At 38.4% G+C, this 18,765-nt stretch overlaps 1 long non-coding RNA gene across 1 annotated transcript in view; it reads right to left on the minus strand.

Moving 5' to 3' along the window:
- LOC140684431 (uncharacterized) overlaps positions 1-13,655 on the minus strand; it is an 85,994-nt gene extending 72,339 nt beyond the window's left edge. The window contains exon 1 of the long non-coding RNA XR_012056684.1: positions 8,050-13,655. This is a non-coding gene — a long non-coding RNA (uncharacterized lncRNA). The remainder of the gene's footprint in view (positions 1-8,049) is intronic.
- Positions 13,656-18,765: the final 5,110 nt, after the last annotated feature.

An 18,765-nucleotide genomic window follows, 5' to 3' on the forward strand; every position in this document is an offset into this window, starting at 1 on the left:
CCTATCCAAAAATCCCTGGAGATAGTCAAAATTTCACTAGGCAAAGGCCCTGAGCACCAGAAACTGGATACATGTTGAGCAGGAGTTTGGATTGCAGCTTTCTGGGCTTCTTTCCTAAGAGTGAAGATTTGCAATTCTATGAATTTCAGTGTGTTAGTATCTCATTGAGCACAAATCAAATTTGCACGCTGAGATGCAGGACCAAAGCAAAAGAATCAGCTGACACTCATTCCCACAGTGCCCATCAGGGCAGCAATTATAGCATGCTTCTGTTATGTGATTTATTTTGGTATTTCCCCACCTTAAGTGAATCACATTATCTCACTTTGGGGCTATAGTGAACCAAGGCAACTTCATTATATATTAGGTATTTGCTTCTTTTTTCCTAGAAAGAAGGCCAGAAAGTTGCATGTGATCACATCTCCAGGTCAATACCATGTTTCATCATATTCAGATATTTGTCCTCTGTTATATAAGGAGGATAAATTTACAGAAACAGATCATCAGGAAACCTTAAACTGCTAACTAGGACAAATTGACATGTTGCTGACCATCAGGAACTGCTGATGTAGCCAGCAGGAATATATTTGACAGAAGAACCAAGAGAAATAAAAGTCATAAAGGATTTGAATGGTCTGAAGGAATGATTTCTTTGCATTCCTTTCATGTGCAGTAGAAAGCTTAAATGACTTCCTGGTGGTTTAATATGTTTAAGTCACACCTTCTGCTTTAAGTTGACATATTTCATTATCAATGCTCTTCTTGCATATGGACTAATTAGGCACTTGTGGGCCTCTTACCACAAGATTATTATTTTAAATTACAGAATCAGCTGGGAAAAAGCTTAGAGAGATAAGAAATTATGGCTGACCAGAAACTATGTGAGAGAGTGCTAAATACTGATTTAGTCACATAAACCTAATTCCTAAGATTCAACACTTCCTAAATTTATTATGAGATCAGTATTCACTTACCAGAAACTAGAAGAGTCAAATCTTAGAAAAAATATTAGAGATGCGGGGGAAGGCAAGTTGTAAAACACAAGCTACTGCAACAGTCTTTCATCTCATTCCTGACTGTCCACAGAAAGCAGAGAAAGATTGTTATGTGGAAGCAAAGAAGAAAAATCCCAAACCCACAAAACCCCCCCAAACACAACAAACTCAGCTAAGGCAATCTCCTGCAAGTGTAAATTCCAGAAGCCAGCATAATAATCCACATCAGAATCCAGTATTTAATTTCTAGAGAAGTCAAGGTGGATTTCATAGTAAGAGCTGTGGCTTGGTCATTAAGTCACGAAACTGCAAGACTGCAGTGTGCCCCCAGGCAGAGGCATTTCTCAGCTGTCACCACCATGTACTTCCTCCACAACCCATCCCACAAGCAAGCTGCTAATCTAAAATGACATTAGGACACATCATTTGTCTAAACACATCACCTAAGTGAATCCAGTTAAATCCAGGTTTAGCACCTCTCAAATGCACAAAGCCATAATAAAGGCCTGGAGAGAGGTTTTGACAACTCAAGTTTGAAAAAATGCATAGAGGAAGATATTTCATTTTCATTTTATCTCAAATGAAGGAGCCTAATTCCATTATGGCACACAGAATAGCATGAAACAAAGCGGTTACTTACAGACACATCAAATCTATTCAAGGCATAACTACATGCAAACTTGGGAGTAAGGTGGAAGTGGCACTATAGGAAATACAGTCACTGCCCACCTTTGGATATGATACCAATTAAAGTTTAGTAAGAAAAGAAAAAAAATCTAGCAGCAAATTGATTCACTCAGTACTGAGAAACTGCATGAGAAGTCTTTAATCTCTAAAAAGCTGTGACCAAAACTCTTCAGGAGATGACAATCCTTAGTAAAGAACAGAAAAATCTTAGTCTTGATTTTGTTGGAGAAAATGGCAGATAAGAGAGAGGATCAAACCAGTATCTTAAAATGGCTCACTCCAAAAGCCTGAAGAGAAATAAATTGGAAAAGCATTTAGAAGGACTACTTTTTGAATTTATTTTGATAGCACGATCACTGAACCCAAGCATTCACTTTAAAGCAATTAAAAGAAAAATTAACAGCACATTAAAAAAAGTATTTAGACTTGACTTGCTGAAATATTGTTGAATATTTCTGAATCATCTTCAGGAAAATAAATGGCTAAAATCTGCTGCAAGTGATAAAAATGAGACCATGAAAAGAGGTTACTTTGCAGATCCGGCATTTCTGAAAATCTAGTTGTTGAATTTCTTGTTTTTCAAATAAATTGGGTAGGCTTTGGGGGTTTTGTTGCATTTTCTGTTTGCTTGTTTGGGGTTTGTTTGCTTTGGGTTGTTTTTTTGGTTTTGATTTTCTTTTCATTGAGGGAAAGAGAAGGCAGAAAAGCTGTTTGCCTTCAAGTACCAGATGTGGTAATGGGCAATTATTTTGTATCTTCTTCAAAGGCCTATGCTGTTAAACCACCATGGTTTTATGGTGGAGAAAACTCAGAGTAGAATCTGCTTTACTGATGATTGTCTTGTCATCACTGAAAACCTCATCCTGGAATATGTTATTTAACTCAATAATTGAATGATTAAAAGTTCAAACCTGTCTGTTATGGAAAACAACCAATACAATTAAATTCCAATAGTTACACAAATATAATTCAGCACTGAGTTTCAGGAGACCAAAAAAAATTAGTTTTGAAATAGATTTCTCCAACACCTTTAATGTGAGCTTTTGCTATTGATTCCATCTCAGGAGAAGTTCAAAGTCCTGTTTTGACTGCTTGACTGACTATGTTGTGATTCATTGGCTCCATACACTCCAGAAGATGTCAAAAGCTGATGCTAAATGTAAAATTCTGGGCACAATTTTGCTTTACTTTTCTCTTTATGCATCCTTTGCTTAACAAGAAAAGGTTCAAATGTCTTCCAGTGACAGGAGTGAGGGAATAGTTATGGAAAAGTCAGCATAAAGGGATGGACAAAAAATGTTTCAAATAGTGTCCTGGAAGCAATAATAATTAATATTGCTACTTGTACCTTGGCATCCTCTGTTCAACATATGCCAGCTTGAAGAAATGCTTGCCAAGCCTATATTCCATTTTACCCACTGCTCCAAAAAAAAAAAAGTTTAATATGTAGCAAGTCTTCTCCCATAAGAAAAGTGTCATGAATACCTAAAAATTTATGTCAATTTAAAAAAGAATATCACTACCAAATCTATTGATTTAAAAAAACAGTTTTTGTGTTACAACATCTAAATGTCATTTAGATTATTTCTTGCTAGCTGACAAAAAAGAAAAATGAGAATGGTTTAAAAAGCCACATTCAATTATTATTTCCATAACCATGAAATTCAAAATACCAATTTTTTTATGTCACCAGAGTCCAGAAAAAATTCAAATATTGCTTTGTGGGTTTGGGTTTTTTAGGCTATATTAAATTTTCTAATTATTTTCAGTTTGAGACAATGTGATTTTCATGAGCCTGTCTCCCAATAAGAGATACAGTCCCTGCCCTGCCAGCTTATGACATATCTGGAAAAAAATTGATAGAAAAAATAGTGACCAAAGAAGAATTCTCTATCCCCTTTACAGGGCATGTGTTCATGACCCTCTCTGTCACCCTAGATTGTGCTGGTATCTTTCCAGTTCACAGTACTTTCTATTCAGTTCCAATTCAGGGTACCTGCCCTGAGCAATTCTCCTTGCTTTTGAGACCAAGGAAACAATGCTGACCTTATATCTACAGCCATTTCTCATTTTAATTAGTACATTTTTATATGAGACATCTGTGGCAATGTTATTTCTCTGTATTTTTTTCTTCAGTTCACAGTATATGTTCTGTGCACTGAACTTGAGCACTACAGGTGGGAAAATAAGACACACTGAGCTATTCAGAGTGCAGACAGACGTGCAGAACCTCATTATTACAGCTCTTAATCCTCTATTCTCATTCTAATGATTGTGACATTTAACAGGACATGGGAAACAATTTGGTTGGTGCACAGCCTCTAACTGCACATCAATATTCTGCTGGCTGGGAGACCTTGGTTTAACTTTGCTCACCTTCTTTGGGTCATTATAACCCATACACTGAACCAAATGTACAAAAGCCCCAGAGTCATAACCATGCTCTGCTTTTTCTTGTTGTTGTACCCATGACCCCAACAGCAGTGAGAATAACCTCTGCTACAAACATCTATTATGTGTATTCTGCATGCCTAAAATAGCATCTTGACCAGTCAATAAATCATACTTGACACAGAGGAGAAATAAAAAATAGAGGGAATTTGCAGAAACATCACACCTTTCTCTTTAGAAATAGACAATGAGCAGGATTCAGTTTGATACTTCCATACAGGGCAATTAATAGTAAAACCAGATTGGCTGAGCCAAGCAAAAGGTCAAGTGTCCTTGGAAAAAAGATGATGGTGAAAGAGGATGAGAAACAAAAAGGAAGTCAGGTAGAAAACCTCAAAATGCCGCTGTAAAGCAGAGTGCAAGGAGGAGAAGTATAACCCTGATGGTCCCACAGTGCCACCTCGCACACAATGTAAGGGGTAATCCTGGCACTGCATCCTGACATCTGCTGTGGTAAATTTCAGCACAGCAAAAATATGTTTGCTTACAGATATATCCTGTGAGGGAAATAAAAACTGTTTCGAATCACCACAGTGGCCTTGAGCTGCTGTAGTCTCATACAGTAGATTAGCACAGCAATGCAATCTCACAGCCTGCCCTCTGACGAGACTGTTGTACGCTCCCTTGTGAGAGAAGGAGGGAAACAACTGAGGCCTTAAAATCGACCAAAGCCTTAAATTAAGGCTTTAATTGCATCTCAGAATAAATTTTATATCAGGAGTCAGTGGACAGACTAATGAACCTTATGAGACCTTAATATGATCTGTCTAGAAAGCTACTTTTGTGACAGAACATTTGTTGGCAGTTTCTTTGAACAGGCTGTCACTGTCCCAGACAGGCAAGGTTACCAGTTTCATGGCTTGGTACCCACCTGCCTGCTGCCCTGGAGTCCTGAGAGCTCTCCCAGCTTGGATGGGCACTGATACTGGCACTGGAGGAAAGGTGGCACCTCCTAGGAGGTTTAGAAGGTGGCACTCTTGTGATATGAGATGGAAAAACAGAAACAGAAAAGCCCTATGCTATTAGGCTGTAAGACAAGAAAAGATCACCAGAAAAACTGTGACAAGCTAAAACAAGCCAAAGGAGAATAAACTGTCTTCTCAGAAGATAATAAAGCAAAGCTATTCAGAAAACTGAGGCATGATGTGTGAATGGAGATTTGTCAGTTGGAAGGAAAATGATGGGGGCAAAACAAAACTCTTGTGGACAAACAGCTACTAACCAAACTGAATTTGTACACCATGTATGATACTGATTTAATTCTTAATAGAAACTGAGTTTATAAGAAAACCAAGGTATCTTCCACTCCAAATTGGATGAGAATCCAATAAACATATGCACATAGCATTTATAGTTCCATGTATACTTGCAATGCAGAAAAAGAAAGAAAAAAATTCTGTTTAGGTAAAACAGTAGTTACAGTCTATATGAATAAGAATAAAAATAAATCCAGATTCAAGAACATGAATCACTGTCAACCTAGACAGGGAAAAAAATACCCTGAAATATGAAAAATACATATGCAATTTTAGATATTTCCATGTATTTCTTTTTCTGTATTATGTTTCATTTATTTATATACCTTTTAGCATATTGGCTGTCCTACAATGTATCAATTTAGATCTGGGTATCTGCTCCCATATTCAGTTACCTGAACAGCTGTAGTTAAGATACTTTATCTTCCTTTAATGTAAAACAAATTAAACAAAAGTCTTTGATCTAAATACAAATTTTAATACATATAACTAGTCTGCAGAATATAAAAATTAAACACATCTTCATTACTGAAGACTAGATAGGAGGGAATTTTTGTATGAATATCTTGGGGTTTTTTAGGGGGTTTTGGGGTGGATTTGTTGTTGTTGAGGTGTTTATGTCTAATTTTTTCTGTTCAGGTTTTTGCTTATATCAAGATATCTCCATGAGCCTGCTGCCACACAATTCAATATAAAGCACTTTAGGCTGGAATTAGATTTCAAGTACAGTAATTCATGCTAAGGTGATGTTTCTTTCCTGACAAACAGGGATGTCTGCAGAGGAGCTGCATCTGCCATCAACTGGGCAGCTCCATGTTGCCATGGGTGCCTCTGGGAGAGGAGCAGGGCTTTTGCCCACCAAACAAATGAGGAGAGTTTCATGCTGTTCTGCTGTGCTTGGTATTTGGGCTCGGTAGCTTGTTAGAGATGAAAGCAAGATACAATAAGACCTTGGATGTGAATCATGAATCCCTCCCTTAGCTTATTTGAGTGATATCAGCTCCTGCTTGGCATCTGATGCCATTTTGCTGTCAGCAAGTTTTTGAGTGGTGAAGGAGCAGACTGGTTTATCACCCTGGATGGACACTGGCAATTAGTCATAAAGTGAGCTAAAGTATCCAAAGTCCAGTTTCCAAAATGGATTAAATAGCATAACTGAGAGGATTTACAAGCTACAGAAGACAGAATTTTAGGCACCATACTGGACCTTGTCTAGGCTGCTGCAGTAATATTTTTAGGCCAATTTTATTTATTATAGACTGTTTCAATGCCCTTAAATTAAGGAGGCATCTTCCTGCTTCTTATTGGCATAACTCAGCCAGACAAGTGGCTGAGAGTTAGGCACAATCCCAGCAATAAGCACTGGCCACCCAGAACAGCAAACCCTATAGAGGCAGCATTTATCTCCTGGCCATCTGCTCCTGGACCAGTGCAGGATCAGATCCCTCAGATTCCCTCAATTTTTATTCAAGAATGTTTGCTGCTTTCGAGGTGAAATTCCACAATACATGCTCCACAAGCAATTTTGACAGAACACATTATTAGTTGCAAAGTCCTAATTGAAAGAATACCTGCCCTATTCTTGAATTTTCCAGATGTGTAAAACTTGCTACGCGTTTCCTCTTTGCCATTCAAATTCCCCAAAGAAGCTATTCCCAGTAGAAGTTCCTAGTAAAAAGCTATTTTACATATGCTTAAAAAACAGGGAATGTGTCCCATATTTTCCCTGTAGGGCTGCATCCATCAGGTGTTTCCAAGGCCACTGGAAGGAGAGAGGCAGCAGCCCAGCCATTTTAACCTACTTTTTTTCCTTTCTCCACAGCATCCAGGTAGTGGGGACAGTTTGCAACACTGACTGCTGCTTCCCACATGTCAAAAGAGCTCCCTTTCCTCCTGAGGTCCTAAACAAGATGACTATACCCAATGCTTTGCAAAATAATTTAAATATAAGGATATGGAGACATCTCAGGGACTCCTGACACGGGATCATACAAAAAATGAAACCATTCCTTAGCTGCAGATACAAATGAGCCTTTTCACCGAGGAGACAAGCAACACAGAGATTATTTATCACCTAGATAGGTAGGGAACAAGGAGAACTAGGGGAGATAAGGACATGTGATGTCAAGTACTGTTGCCACTTCGAAGTTCCTTCTCCTTTCTGACTTTTCTGTCTATTTTTAAATATATATTTTTATTAGGTACTAAGGTCATGGTACAGCTCACATAAAACTTGTAGTAGAACTTGCAAACAAGGACACAGTGCCTGCTGCTCCACATAAACTGAAGGTTAATTGGGACTGAGGTAAAGCAATGCAACAGAACTAATAAAAAGGTTTGTAGTTTTTCCCTACATTATAAGTGCACATACAAAAAGAATCACAAAAGCACCAAAATTATGGTTATGGCTCTGCAAGTATGAATGTTTTTGTACAGAATGTCATGATAATCTGTAATTTCTTAAAAGTGTTAGGAGTGCTGAAACTTTAGAAAGGCATATCCCATTTTACTGGAAAATAGGAAAAATAGAACCAGAGGGGAAAAAAAAAGGGAGTGTGACCAGATTCTAGCCAAAAAGAGAAAATGACACTTTTAAAAAACATTGTAATTAATTATGACAATTTTATTTCTTCTATAAATAAATATAATAAATAATTTACCTGTTTCTGTAGTAAAGAAATCCAAACATTTTAAGTTTCCAATTGAAGTAACTGGAGTTGCACAATCATAGAGGGCCTGTTGTCCATCTCAGTAGATCTCATGCTGACAGAATTGCCTTTGACCCTGATTGTGCACATGAAACAGACATTGTTATTTACTTTTGTCGTCTTATTTGGATAAAGAGATGACAGCTGTTGGCTAAGAGGATTTATCACCATATTCTGAAAAATCTGTCTTTTAATTACATTTTTCAACAAGTATCACTTATACTGTATTTCCCCCACTTTGTCCTTGAGCCCAATGCAGTTAATGGTCTGTTCCTCACAACTGTAGCTACATCACTAATTAACTCTAAGTGAAAACACCTGTTGGAAAGTCACCCTACCTCAGCATAACACATGGAATTGTGGGGAAAAACAGTGCAATTCTGGGGATGCAACTGACTGCTGAAACAATGGCAGCTGGCCAAGAAGAAAACCACCATATAAATAGCTTCACAATTTCAACACCAAGCATTATTTGATCATTTAGTTCCACTATTTCCTCTTCTCTATGGTATATTAGCAGCTGAGTTCTTGGGATGGGACTGCTAAGTGACTTCCAAGGAGGAATTGCAAAGCAGAAACAACAAAAAGAGGACAGCAACAATCCCTATTGACTTCTCCCTCCCACACCTATGATTTCACTAGGATCAATACCTTGATAATAGGGGCTGCTTTAACAAAAAAGTGTACAATCAGAAGGCTAGGAAACAATCGTATTTAATGGCCTACATTCCTGATTCTGAAAGAAAAATATTTGGATATAATTCAGTAATCAAGAGAACAAAGGTGTGCCATAATAAAGTAAGAGGGAAAACAAAACATTTGAAGAAAAGTGGTGTGTTGTACAAATATTTCACTTTCAGTTCACTTTTTCTTTCCTTCTCATCTCCCCGCTACAAATGCTTGGTACACATGGGAAAATATGTTTTTCACTAAGACAACCCTTTTCTGCTGGATTTTCCATCAGTTCTATCTATTAGTCATATCTAGTTCAGATTTTCAGTAATACTGAGGAGGACCCAGGGGAAAGTCTTACCCATTATATTAATGAATCAGGTCAAAGTACTAATACAATTTTTCCAAGGTGCTTCAGGGAGACTGCTGGTGAGGAATGCACTTTTGCCATTAGAGTGGTATTGACCGTGCTGAAGCAGTCACACCTTCATATTTTTGATTTCCTGCTGCTGCAGAAACCATCCTCAAAGCTAAATCTGTAATTTGTGTGCTGTTGAGGAAGTAACAATGCAATGCAGTTTTACAATTAACGTGTTTCCCCAGCAATCCAGATTGGAATTCAGTGATTCCATACTCCTGCCACCTTTGCTACCTTGACTCAGCCTAGCGTAATAACAACATATGCATTTAAAGTGTTATCTGTCAACTCGCATCTCTCAGAAGCAGAACAACTTCTTGGTTTGCAGCAGCCTCACCTCAAATCAAGGGTACAATGTCCTTCTAGGGGACAGAGTATAGCCATTATATAACTTCATCTTGAAGGCTTTCTCATCCCTAATCCTTTCAGTGTAAAACAGGGTAAATGAAAACTCAAGAGCTGAACTATAAATGTTTGCAAGGTCCTCTAAAACGTGGAAGCAGCTAAGAGTGTTTCAGATCACAAATAAAATGTCAGTGACTGAATGAAACTTCTAATGCAGAAATGCTGAAGGTTTGCAGCCTCCTGTAGCAGCACTGTGCAAATTTAGGGAGAGAGTCCTCATTCTGGAGGCCTTACAGTCTAAAATGCAAATGGTGAATTGCTAGCCATAGGACACACAGGCAGCCAGTGCTGAAATGCAGATTAAAATTCAGTGCTCTTGGTGCCCAGTTTAATCTATTGCTTTGTCAGAAAGGCACATGAGACCGCTCCACTCAAATCTGTGCAATGGGACTGATTCAACACAGAAGCCTTTGCTTTGAGGATAATTGCAGAATTGCTTTGTTTTGTCTTCCTATGTAAATCTGCCATATGGGCCTCAAGCTACTGTAATGAGAGAAAAGAGTTGAGGAGTTTGATAATTCTTGGTTTTAGAAAGAGATTAAGGTCTGGCAGCTGGCACGTATGAAGCAGAAAAATTCAATCTAGCATGCCCAGCTGCACTGTGGAAGTAAGATGAGCCAAAATAGACTCTCTGCAGACAGGGGAGGCTTGCTCAAGAATTGCCAAAAGTGCTCAGGTACAGAATGTCACAAAAAATTAAGAAAAGGGAGCAGCAAAATCAAAGAGCCTTTCAAAAAGGTAGAAGCAGGTTGAGACACGAAAAGCACAATAATGGCTCCTGTAACCAAAATGTGGGTACATAAAAGAAGATTATCTTAGTAAGGAAATTATCTCTTTGAATGACTATGGGTAGTCATGAGGAATTCATTAGACAGTGAAAGAGAATACACTCCATAGCTTTGCTGTCTAAGCAATCTTCACAATTGCACACACTGTACAGTGCTCACAATATAACTCCTTTGAGCAGTGATATCTAAGAAATTCACCTAGGTAGAGCTATAGAAGGGAAGCAATACCTTTTGATCCTCAAAAACACCACTTTTTAAAAGAGAAGACACAACAAACCAGCTAAAGACAAGAGGCCTAATTCAAGAACATAAAATCAAGATGGGAAAGACATAAAAGACTTGGGATGATAACAATTTTGAAATTATATATTTAAATAATGAAAATACACATATTTAGACATACTTTATATATTATGTAAATATGAAAATTTACATATACACATGCATTCGTGCACATAGTAAACTAAACTTAGTTTACTTGATTCTAGTCCCACATGGCTGTATGCTGTAATGCCTGCACAGCCAACTCTGCATTACAACACAGTGGAAACAGTAAAATTATGTTCTCATACTGTAACTATTATGCCAAGCTCTGAACTCAAATTAAGCCAGAGAACACAAATGAGATCAAACACAAAGTGTCTCAAACAATGGCATCTTGATCAATTACCAAGGCATTCAGTAATAGAAAACAAGAGTTCTTGACTCATTGCCCACCCAATTGTTAATTTACAATTAAAAAAGGGTTTTACCACATGTAGAACATGGTGCAGAACAAGAACCAATTTTCATATAAAATAAGGTAATTAGCTTCGTGACATAACCTTTTTCTTGATATATTACAAATCTGTTTGGTTTTTTTTTTTAATTTTGCTTCTTAATTTCTTAACTGTTAACTAAGATTCTGTGTTCTATTCTACATTTTTATTTTAGGGAGTAAGACACCACTCATTGTCATACATTGTTTGGGCAGAAGGTATTACTATGCTTTCAGAGTTCTGGACAGACAGAATGAAAAACACAACCAGACCTCAAGCTATTAGAAAACCTTTTGGTTGGTTTGAGAGCTGCGAGTGCTACTTTAAACAAAACTACTTAAAATTAATTTCAATTCATGATTAAATGATTATTGCAACAGAAAGCAATGGAGTACAAAAGTTGCTATGACAATATTTATGCTCACACTCGGGTAAGATCCATCTTTAAACTCACAAGTTAATTTTGCCACATGAAAATGGTTTGATGAAAACTTGTAATTTTTGCTTAGTAAAAAAGAAGCTAATCCTTTATGAAGCCTGCACATTAACAATCCGAGCTAATAGTGTAAAGTTCGCAATAAGTTTTATTTGCATTTATTTATTGGCATCACAAATGTGATGCAACTGCACATTCCACCTGAAAATATCACTACAACTGTATAAGTATTGGCATCTCCCTATAAATTATGACCTTTTAATAGAATATGTTTTTCCTATAAAGTCAGTTCCTGGGTTGTTTGGTTTTTCACAGCAAACACTTTCATAACCTGAAAGAGAATAGTGTGGATGTAGATATACATATAAAAATATGCTAATATTCAAACATGTACAGGTATATACAAAGGCAGAGCACATTCACACACACAGTATTGGCAAAAGGAATTGGGAAAATGTAGAAAAGATCCCTTTCCACTGATGTGTTTTTCACTTTGAGTGTTGCCTTTAAAAACGCACTGCAATATTCATTGATGTGTTCAAACTAATTGCTCCTGACAGAATTTGATCTGTTTCTTTTCTTATATAAGCCATCACTGGAACATTATTTCCACTCATGTACTTCACTGACTTTCTCACTTTGAAGAGTTATTAACAACAGCTATTCACCTACAATCCAAATCGCTGTTTGCCCAGATGAAAAATGGAATTGTAGGCTATAGAAATTTCAGGAAGGAATGCATTCTGGCCTCAAGGAACCATGAGGAAATATGAAAAATACATTGCATAGGCTGGAAAATCAGTCCCTGGCTGTTTTGCTGATTCAGAGCCCAGGAACTCTGGTTCTAATAAAGGAACTAATAAAGCTAGGCAAAAAGTAATTCCTTCTTTTCTGGGTTGTCCCAAAAAAAAAAAAAAAAAGAAAGAGTAGATAATTCAAGGTTTCAATAATTTCCCGGTCTCTTAAAGGAAGAGGCAAGTTAGTTGAAATAAAGAAATTTTCCATCCTGCTGCTCCTTTGTAAATGGTAAGGCTGACTATTTTTCCCCTCTTAACACAGGGCTAGAGAGTAAACCTTGCCCTGAAATGAGCACAGTGCTCTTCCACACATCTCATACATATGAAGGTAGATACATGAAGCAAAGCCTTTTAAAGAAAGCTATAAAATTAAACGTGTCTCCACTTTACAGACCACTCGATAAATGGACAAAAAGAGCTTTGAAAACTTTCTTTGATGAAATTTTCAGTAATTGCTGTCTCTGCTGCTCTTTGTGGATGAGTTTCATTCTGTTCTAGAGTAATCCATTAGAGGAGGGAAGTGCTGGTTCATTAAACAGCTAAGGAGGTGATAACACTGAGTTGGAGCTTCCAAATCACGTCTGTGTGCCTGTTAAATTGAAAATTCTGTTGCCAAAGCAAAATAGCAGTCATTATAGAGGAGAACAACAAACAGGAAAAGATTCTAAGGCTTCAAGCCACCTTCCAGAAATGCAAGTAATTCTTTCTCCTGAAAACTGTCCTGGTAAGGATCTCCACCTGGGCTTAACATTGTAGTTCGATTGCTTTGCTTGTAAATACAACCTTGTTAGAAGAGAAAAACATTAAGCACTGAAGACACTGAAATTTACAGATTGATTTGCTCTAATGGATCTCTTCTTTTCAAGAGAAGGTTGAGTAGGGAAAAGCCATAGTTTGTAAACTTTTTTAAACTGCTGTGAAGGAATTTCTCAAGTGAGTTTGCTCAATTAAGTCTCTAAGGACAGAAAAGTTTATGAAACTTCCACAGTTTTTTGAAATAATTAATAGCCATTTCTCTGCATGTTTGTTTTCCTGCTTCTATCCACCATCAGAAAACTCCATGGCAAGGGAATAACTTGCTAAAATTTGGAATTCACTGAACTGGCTCTTTTCTGTTCATTGTTAGACTACAGCAACAACAAAAGAGAAATGTGACATTCCTTCAGTTTGCTTTATGGCAGCAGCCTGCTGGGCTCCCTTGGTATTCCCACTGGTGTGCCAGGCTGCAGCACACATGCAGCAAACTATGTATTTCCCAAGGAGTAAATGCTCAGTGCTGCCCTGGCAAAGTGTGGGTTTCTCAAAGATAATGTAGCACATGCTGCATAACTTCTTTGTAGGCACATATTACAACACAGACTCAGCAAGTGGATTTTGGATAGGACTATTTCTTATACCCTCATAGCACTTTGCTCAGTTCAGTCATGAAAGGAGTTTTTAAAGTGCATGTAATATTACAGCAGTCTACTCCCCACAACTTTTACTGATTTACTGGTTTAAACCCTAAACCCCACAGAGCTGCTCATGCATTCCTCCTGCAGGGATGGGGGAGGAATCAGAAGAGTAGCAGAGAAAACCTGTGGGTGGAGATAAAGACAGTTTAATAGTGAAAGCAAAAGCTGTGCACCCAAACAAAGCAAAATAAGGAATTCATTCACCACTTCCCATGGGCAGGCAGGTGTTCAGCCATCCCTGGGAGAGCAGGGCTCCATCATGTGGGTGCTTGGGAAGATAAAGAGCACCACACTGGACATCAGCCCTCTTCCTCTCTTCCTCTTCCCCAGGTGTATGTGCTCAGCCTGACACCACACGCTGTGGGATATCCCTTAGGTCAGCTGGGGTCAGCTGTCTTGGCTGTGTCCCTCCTAATTCCCTGTGCACCCCCAGCCTCCCCACTGGGGGATGAGGAGCTGAAAAGGCTCTGTGTAAGCTCTGCTCAGCAACAGCAAAAACATCTCTGTATTATCAACACCAAATCCCAAACTGAGCTCCATACCAGATACTGTGAAGAAATTAACTCTATCCTAGCCAAACCAGCACACACTTCCTTCTACAAATGTTGACAAGATTATGCCTTTTTGTGTTTGTGTAAAGCTTGCAAGGATCCAGTAACTTCATTCAGAGGAGTTTACAAACACCTGTATTTCCTCTAGAAAACAGTGGGAGCTGCAGAAAAGGAGTTTGTCTTCTGAAAAAAAACTCCCCTCTGCACAATGCAATAGCTGCTTCAGTAATGCCAATTGACACTAAACCCCAGTGATTTAGGTGCTTAGAGAATCTTTTCTATGCAGGTGGATCAGCAGGAGGCAAAGAAGACCTCCTACAGTTTTTGTTCTATCCCTCCTCCACATTAGCTACAGCTACTGATACATTTCGGCTTCCAGATCTATAAATAATATTCAAGCCCGACATGTAAATGAAAAGGTGGTTCAGGTACCTTTCCACAAAGATGAAATTAAAAATTCTGAATTAAAAAAAATGCAAAGCTTCTAATCCTCACCACTAAACTAAGGTTAGTAGAAAAGCTTAGTTAAATACATGCAGTAATTTTCTTAATCAGCCAGCACTTCAGAAAGACAGATGCTTCTGTTTATGTTGGTCTATTATCAAGTCCTTTGGTGTCTGAATAATTCTTACGCCTATCCTGAAATTTCATTTACATAAATTTCTTCTGTATTATTCTGCCTTTTGTGACAGATAGTACAAGTATTTTTATTTGGTTGGTTGGCTTATACTTATTGGCCTTGAGAATCACAGTATTTTGTGCATTTCCTGTATCTTTTATCCAACTGTAGAGATAAAAAATTAGGAATAATTACACCACGTGTATGAAAATCAAAAGCTGTGTAAGAACTAATTGTAGTCTTGAAGCTTGTGCAGGAAACCCACTGCTGTATCTGTTTTTTATTTACTGAATGTCATCTGTTAGAGCTTTCTAGAGAGGCTTATGCAAACAATATAAATCACAGGCTGGCTGAGGCTGCCAGGGACCTCTGGAGATTATCTGCTCCAGCACTCCACTCAACAGGGCCAACTAAAGCTGGCTGTGTAGGACCACGTCCAGAATGCTTCTGAATATTGCCAAGCATGAAACCTCCACATCCTCTCTGGACAGCCTGGGGCAGCGCTCAGTCACCCTCACAGCAAAGCTTTTCCTGATGCTCAGACAAAAATCTCCTCTTTCAATCTGCACCCGTGGCCTCTGCTCCTGTCACTGGGCACCCCTGAAAACCTCTCACTCCTCCTTGCACCTTGCCTTCAGGTATTTATATACACTGAGATTTGCCTCTTCTCCAGGCTGTAGGATCCCAGATGTCCCAGCCTGTCCCTAAATAACCTTTGTGGCCCTTTGTTGTGCTCTCTCCAGCAGTTCCACAGCTCTTGTGCTGACAAGCCCAGAACTGGACACAGCACTGGAGGTGGGGTATCGCCAGCGCAGAGTAGAGAGAATGGAACTACTCAGTGCTGTCATTTGTCACATGTATCTAAGTTGTATCAGAACAGCTAGGGCAGAAATATGAAATCTCCAACTTTGAAATGTTACATCTGATTTCATCAATATTGCCTAACAGAATCCTTAAGAAAAAGAAATGACTGAAAGAAGACAGATCTTGTTTCATAATATGTAGATTCCATAGGTAAGAGTCTTTTGCATTTATATTTTTGTGTCGTAATTAAATAATTAATTACCCCAAATCTCTGTTATTTGTTGAAAGACTGAGGACTCCATTCATATCCTTAAGTGCATTTCACACAAAGCATCATTGTGACAGTCTGAAACTAAACAAGATTTTAGAAACTTTCATGGCAATAGCAATGATTTATTTTTTTACTATGCTCTCTTGAGCAACAGGATGCTGAATGCCATCCTTTTCATTTTTTATGGAGAAGGTTTTCTACAATGTTCTAGTGAAAGTGTGAAAAAATGCAAAAAATTTATTAAGAAAACAACATAATCTTGAGAGGAACTTTATTAAGAAAAGAACTTAATCTTTTTTTCTGTTCATTCACCATTATTTTATTTCCCTTACTAAAAATACAACCCACAGCCACTCTTAAGTAAAGCAGTAAATCAGGAGAGCTGTGCAGAATTTAGCTGAGTCTAGATTTAGACAAATTACTCAAGCCTTCTTCCAGATTGAACCACCATGACCCTCTTAGTATAGTATCAGCTCATTGTGTATCTGTTTTAGCTAAAGTTTCAGTTGGCATCCAGAATGCAAGCAGTTTCCCCCCCTTCCACTGAGTGGCTATTTAAGAAGCACAAATAACAATAGAACTCCAATCCATTTCTGTCTATTCTTTGAATCATGAGTAAAGTGAAATAAATATGCAGTAGAGTGCCTAGGCTGCACAACAAGATTACACAATGCAAGAGTGGTATCAATGTTTCTTGGCCAGCATTTCTCAAGTGCTCCAAAACAATTAATCTTAGAGAAGAGGTTTTCAATCTCCCTGAAATGAAGAACTTTCCTCAACTAATAGATTATCAAACCCTGCAAAATATGGGCTGTAGTTCATCAAATCACTAGCACTATTAACCTGGTAAAGAGCTTGCAAGTCTTGTTGCACTGACAGGTTTATGCCACAATTAACAGACACAAGAGCACCTTATTATAACTATTATTCTCAGGACCAAGGGGATATTTTGTGACCAAAAATTAACTGAATCAACTTCATTTTCTCTTTCATCTTTCAGAGAGCCCTGGATACAGCCATCACTAGCCTACTGCACAACCCTCACTATAAACAGTGGTGTTCCACCACATAACAAAGCATACTTGAAATATTTGCGTTTAAGGACTCATTAACCTGTTGAATTTATTAGTTGATTCTGTTATAGAAGCTAATACAAACTTATGTGTCTCTTTCAAGAACCATTATAGCATCACAACCCATAACACCTTTCCATATTCAAAGTATGTAGTACATCCTAGAATTTTCTTGTTTAAAAGGTGCTGCAAACATGTAAGACATTGCTACATGGTTCACCAGCCTTCATATTCTACCAGTGCTTAATACTGCCTCTCTTTATCTCTACATACAGTACAGAAAATAGAAAAGAAACTAATTCCTTCCAGCCTTCAGCTTTAAAAACTAATTCACATTAAAACATGACACTGACTTGTAGTAGAACAAGCCAGGTGAAACAAACTGCTCTAGCCAGGCTTTGACAGACAGCTTCAATCAGCCTACTCATCCTCCATGTGGAAGGTGTAATCCAGGCTGCTGCCAGCTGCTCCCCTGAAAGCTTCTTCCTCATTCTGTACATCAGTATTGCTACAGCAACAACTCATGCAGTAGAAGTCCACTGTGAAACATGCTGAAGACAGATAAGGATATGGGAAATGTGCTTCTTGCCTGTGTTTGTACCATTCTGCTCCTTCTCACAGTCCTGGCAGCACAGAGTAACTGCTGTAGTCTGAAACTCAGGCAGAGGCTGCAGACTTGACTTTGGATTACCAGCAAAAATTCTACCCCAGCTTGCAACAGCTGGACATGGCTCAGATCCATCCTGCCTTGCAGCACCATGCTAGGGAAGGGTCAGGCCACACAGGAGCTTGTGCCTGCCAAAATAGGCAAGGCTTCCTCTCCTGATGAAAAGGAAGCTGTCACCAATCCCATAAGGGCCCTAAGAGACACATAAGCCTTCATTTTTATTGTGGTTTTTTTTACTAATTGTATCACAGAACCTTTTCTGCTCAGATCTTTCCTTTAAAGGGACCAAATAAGTCCCCACAAAACGAACCAAAACAAAACCAAAAAAACCCCAAAACCAACCAAACAAAACAAAAAACAAATAAAACGACACCAAACTAAAACAAAACCAGACCCCTAAAGACCCCAACAAAAACCGAAATACCTCAGACAACCAGAAAACCAAACCAACTGAAAAAAACCCCACAAAAGTAGCATCCAGCATATAAGATGCATATTGTATAAACTGCAGTGGTTTTAAATGTGTTCTGCAGCACAGCAGAGATCAAAGGTTGGTGCAAGGAAGCCAAACAGAGCCTGCTTGGAGTCAGTAATCAGAATTACTCAGAGGCAGCCTAGACACTCCATACTGACACCCTCCCATTTTCACAATAGTATGTTGTAGATTTTTATTATTCTCCCTACAGTCATCCTCTGATGTGTCTGCAGCTGTCTTCTACTAAACACATGTAAACATGACATATATATATAATGTTAGGGATGTGAGCAGCAGTGTGGGATGACATCCCACCAGGGCTCATCACTGTGACTCCTGGGGACATTCCCCTCCCTGACTCCCTGCAGTGGGGGTCCCATGTCAGAGCCCATCCCTGCAGAATCCCTCTCTGGTTAATGAGGCTCTTTTTGGTGATTCATTAAGGACTTGAGGGTAGTTAAGTCACATACCCTAAAATCA

This window comes from Taeniopygia guttata, chromosome 6 (assembly GCF_048771995.1).
Source record: "Taeniopygia guttata chromosome 6, bTaeGut7.mat, whole genome shotgun sequence".
Taxonomy (NCBI): Eukaryota; Metazoa; Chordata; class Aves; order Passeriformes; family Estrildidae; genus Taeniopygia; species Taeniopygia guttata.